The sequence below is a fragment of the Rhizophagus irregularis genome, chromosome 13 (genome assembly GCF_026210795.1).
Source record: "Rhizophagus irregularis chromosome 13, complete sequence".
NCBI lineage: Eukaryota > Fungi > Glomeromycota > Glomeromycetes > Glomerales > Glomeraceae > Rhizophagus > Rhizophagus irregularis.
Window position 1 is genome coordinate 3,382,300 of NC_089441.1, and position 6,108 is coordinate 3,388,407.

The following is a 6,108-nucleotide window of genomic DNA, read 5'->3' on the forward strand; positions in this document are numbered from 1 at the left end:
CATTGGTCAATATTTACTTATCATATATATATATAGGTGGTTTGTAGAATAGAATACCAATTGTTTAGCCAGAATTAATATTAATTCTAGCTAAAATGATTTATAAATTCATATTATTAGAAATTTTATTATATATAAAATTGTGATACCTATTAAATTTTTTCTATATTCATTAAGAATAATAAATATATATTTAAATTGTTTCAAAAAAAAATAAAGTTTATAGATAAATAATTCTCATTCAGTTATTTTAAACAAAAATATTTTTATATTAATTCTTAATTTAGGCCAGTTTATAAATTTTGGCCTGCATTATATTAGTATTAAACTGGCCAAATTCCTCCAAATTTATTCAAAACATAGTAAAATAACCAAAATTAAAACTTACATATCTTATGCTACAGTAATTCAATTTGAAAAAACTCTCTGTTATATAAAAGTATACTGTTTAAACTACAATTACAGAAAGTTTTTTTAAAAAATATTGATTAAATTTTTTTTTCTATTCATTTGAAATCACATAATAAAAAGTGGTGGCTTTAGACTGTGTACACCATATTAAAAAAAAAGAAAAAAAATCAAGATTCGTAATTAGTAGTTACTTATGAATCTTGATTTTCCGTTCTTCATAATTCAGAAATCCACTTGATCCTAAAAAAAAGAAAAAAAAACAAAACCAAAATTTATATATACTTACGAATCTTAGTTCTTTTCCATTTTTCAGAACTAGAAAGCCTGCCCAAAACCTAAAAAGAAGAAAGGAACGGTTATTAGTAACCATTTCATAATATTAAAAAAAACAAATAAATAAACCAAGATTCGTATTTACAAATCTTGGTTCATCCATTCATCGGAAATCCACTGAACCTATCATAAAAAGAAAGAAAGGAACAGTTAGTAACCGTTCTGAAATATTTAAAAAAAATAAAAACCAAGATTCTTAAGAATTTTGTTTCTAAATCCCCATCTTCCTTCTCACATTTTTTACCTTAAAGTTCAGTTTCATGTTAAAGCTGGCGTCCTCCTATGCGTCCTACAAAAAAAATAATAAAAAGAAACGTTAATTCATTTCTTAAATTAACAAAACTTCCTCTTTCCCATTTTTTAAAGTCAGACTCCTACAAAAAAAAAACAATGAAAAGAAATGTTAATTCATTTCTTAAATTAAAAAAAATATATAAAATTAAAAAAAAATAAATTAAAAAAAAACATGTAAGTTTCAAAATGAAATTTACATTACTTCCAAGAAAAAGAGGCGGAAGAAAGGTATGAAAAAAGGGGAAGAGCGAAAGGAAAAGCAAGGGAAGGACGAAAGGGAAAGGAAAGGATAATAGGAGAAAGTAAAGAAGTAAGGGACGAAGGGAAGTGAAAGGAAGGAAAAGGGAAAGTTTAAAAAATATCCTTTTTTAAACTTTTGATATGCGTAATGCGTAGCATAGCGGACATGCTTATATCACCTTGCCGATCATTTGCCGATCACATAATTCTGGATTTTAAAAACTTGTTGAAAAGCCATAAATAATTTTAAAATAATGTGGCAAAAAAATAATGGAAATCCAAGATAAGTACTAAATTATCATATAATTTTAATTATGTAATTATTAGTATAATTTTTTATATTACAATAACACATTTTTCATATGTGATAATTCAGTCATTTTTGCGGATCATCAGACAAAAATTGATGGGCGAAGGTGAATATGCATGGGCGAAACTTGAAACTTTGCACAAATATTCTTTATCTTATATATAATATATATTATAGTAAAAATAAAACAGTGATACGATCTATTAAACAGATTTTTTATTAGTAAGGTATTTAACAAATAATTTTGCAAAATGAATAAATAAATATCAAATAAATCAGTGTCACAAAATTAAGTAAATACCATGAAATTACATAAATTAATGCCACGAAATTAAGTAAATTGATGCCATGAAACTAAATAAATCACAAAATTTAATAAATAATACCATAAAACATATGCTACTAACTAATTATTTTTATTAAAATTTAAAACAATAATAAAAGTTAAAAAGTTGCTACTAATAAAAGTCACTCAATAACAATCCAATTCAAATAAAATTTAATATACAACAATTATAACCAAACTTAAGTTTTTTGTAAATTTTGAGCATATATTATTATGTAAAATTTTCAATAACGGCATTTATTATGTGATATAATTGAATAAATGATCGATAAATGATCAGCAAATGATCAGCAAAATTGTGATAAAATAGGGATGTCCGCTATGCTGTAATGCGTGACGTTTAATTAGACTATTTGACCAATATCTGTTTGGCCTATTCTGAAAGGACGACCTACATATAATGCCGAAAGCAGCCAAAAATGCGAAACTGCGAAACCTGTCAAAATTGTGAAACTGCTGAAACGTACGCGTACTCTATAATAGGTTTCTCCGTAGTTTTGGCATAGTTGATCATAAGATTTGCATATAGTTATGCCAAGTTACACCAATTAATAATATAATTTAGATGATCAAATAATCTACAGATAAAAGATTAAACTTCAATATTTTACCGTCGTCTTAGTTCTTTTAAGCTTTATCTAGTGCTAGAATTTTCATTTCTAACTCCCATATTAATATTATAATATTACACGTTTTTGCAGTTTTTTTTAAGGGGCTTATATTCATTAAAGGAAAATGCGTAACATGCATTTAATAAACCCAATTCCGTCATCTCCTTTAACACTGAACTAAAGTTTCTTTTACTTTCTTCCATTTTCTTAATAATAAAATTAATAATAAACTGTTTCAAATGACTGATCATATAGAAGATTCACCCATTAAAAAGAAAAATAAAGGAGGTTGGCCACCTAATAGCATTTGGGAAGATATTAATAAAAGAGAAGCTGTTGGTTCTGGCAAATTTGCCGCCTTCTGCAAGTACTGTAAGAATACATGGTCACGCGGTGAAGTTTCAAAGCTCAAAGAGTATCTTTCAAACCATTGTCCAGATGAGGACCCCGAACAATATATATAAAGGTAGGTTTTGAGTTTGCTTAACCAACATATAAAAATTTTTCCTATGTGAGATTTATTATTGCTTATTTGATAACATAATTTTTAAATAGTCAGATATAATTATGCGTAACAGAGTATTAAATTATTAATAGTCAGATATATATTTGCGTAGCAGGATAGATTTTTTTAATATATATATATAATATAATATATATTTACATTTTTCACATTAAAAAAATTTAATAAAATATGTAAACAAAGTTATAAATATGTTTATGTAAAAAAAATTTACTATTTTTAATACAAAGAATAAGTTAATTGTATACGTAATACAGGAATCATTTTTAGACGTGATCGTGTAATGTGTTTTGATAAAACAAATACGCGTCCACGTAACATTAAAATTATAAATCATATACGCGTCCGTGTAATAGTAAAAAAATATATATTGAAAATAAGAGCAACGGGTGGATGGGAAGGGAAAAATAAGTGTTTTTCTGTTTTTTTATAATTTTACACTATAATTTTTGTAATAATCAATAAAAGTTATTTCATTTTTACTTAGAAAATTTTTTAAAAATATTTTTTTGACAAATTTTACAGTAAATTTTAAAAATAAAAATTCCGCGTATTGGTGGCGTTACAAAAAACATAAATAAATCCATAAATATCTATTCAATCATGATAAAAATTTATATGTAAGTAGATTCGAACCTGCTGAACAACTTTACTTAAGAAGGTTTTGGATGTTTCCTTTGACTAAAGCGCCTAAATTACGCTCTAAAGTCACAGAACAGATATACGAAATATTAATAAGAAACATTTATAAGTTGTAATATTACAAAAAAATAATAATAGCTTTATCTATACATTATTTCAAAAATTTTTGTTTTTTTAGTTTTTTTTATATACATATTTTATAAAAAAAATTATATATAAATATATATATGTCATAAAATAAATTGCTTAGCAGTGTAAAAAATTTATGAGTTAGATAAAAGTTTGCTTAGCAGACATGAAAAATATTTGCTTATTGACCTTAGTAAATTTTGAATTTTTTATCTGACTTATATATATATTGTTCGGGGTCCTTTCAGATGCGCCAGCAGCAGTTGTTAGAAGGTATATAACTAAAGTAATGGAACAGCAAGATAAGTCCAAGTCATCCAAAAAAAGAAAATACTCTGAAAATCAAAGTAACATGGATGATTACCATGATTCAACAGAGCTTAACGAACAAAGATGTACACGAATTAATCGTGCATTAGTTAAATTTTTTATTGCATGCAGAATTGCATTTAGAATAGTGGAACATTCCTTTTTCATCAATTTTATAAAAGAGCTTAATGCCAGGTACAATATACCAACAAGGGAAGTATTAGTAAATCAACTACTTGAACGTGAATTAGCTCAAGTGAACTTCAAAGTTAATTCTGAGCTTGAAAAGAAAACGAATTTAACGTTAGGTTTGTTAAATTAAATAGGCTATCATACATGATTTTTATTTAATCTTACTTACTATATAATATTAATTTATAATTTAGTCTTTGATGGTTGGACGTCTGGTACACATCGTTCAATTTGAAACTTCATTGTAATGACTCCATTGCGTAAAGAATATCTTTATCAACTTTCTGATTTGTCTGAAAATTCGCACACTGCATAATATTTAGTTACAGTAATTGAAAAGGTTATAGAAGGTATTAGAAAAAATCGAATATGTGCTGTAGTTTCTGATAATGCGGCCAATGTTCATAATGCATGAAAAATTATACATGAGAATCATCCAACAATTGAGAATGCACATTCTATCAATTTAATTGCATGCGACATCGTTAAGAAGAAGTTTGGGAAACGTTTATTAAAACATGTTAATATTTTGACAACCTTTTTTAGAAGTTCTCATCAGGCTAATGCAAAACTTGCTCAAATAATTAAAGAAAAAGGAATTAGTGGAGGAGGATTAAAATTATATTGCAAGACATGCTGGACTACTGCTAGTGAATCTGTAAATTCAGTAATAAATTTGGAATCAGCACTAGAAGAAATGGTCAGCGATCCCGATAAAATGCTAACAAATGACAAAATAAAACTAATTATTCAATCAAGAAATTTTTTTCAAATTTACGAGTTCTTGGATTTGTTCTGGATCCTCTAAGAAAAGCAGTACTTTCATTAGAATTGAGAAGAGCTACACTTGCAGATTGTTTCCTGAGCTTGGTAAGACTTGCAGCTACATTAAAAAAGTTACCCAAATCATTAAATCCTGCATTCCGAAGTCATTGTATCAAAGTAATAAATGAAAGATTTGATGAGTTCGATGATGATAAGTATATTACTTGTTTTTTTATGGATCTCAGATTTAGAAACGCGCCACTTAAAAAATGCGCCCTCATGAGAATTATCAAATGTGCAGCTTCAATCGGAAAAAATTTAGGTTTCAACCGTTACAAAGCTGAAACTTTATGTGATCAAATACAGAAATATATTAATGAGCAAGAACCATTTACCTAGATATCGGTTTTGCTAAAGATAATCCCGTGAATTGGTAGAAATATATTAATACCGAACCAGAACCAGATGTCCTGCCAAGAATTGCAAGTTATCTATTTGCAATATGTCCTAACTCAGCAACTTGTAAACATGGATTTTCAACTTTAGGATGACTATTTCATAAACGTCGCTTAAATCTTAATGTGGATAAACTAGAATCCATGTGCAAATTAATTTTGTATTAAAAATCCCAAGATTGCTTGGCTAAACTCATTTTAACTTTTGATAAAAGTCTAAACTTTAATTAGTAATAGTTTAAACTATAACAGTCAGTGGTCATATCATGTTTTTTAGGAGTGTCTTATAATTACTAATAAATAGTAATTTTTATATTTATATTAATATAAATTTTCTTAAGTTATATATTATAAAAACTTTATATATTTTTATTCTTTAGGAACTTTTTTACTTATTTAAACACTTTTTTTTTTAATACAATACCTATATAAAAAATTTATATTAAGCTAACTTTTATAGTTTCAACCTCCAGATGCAATTTATTGGTAAAAGGTAAATATTACTTTTAAATATATAAATATATGTAAATTTTTATGAGGAATCAGTT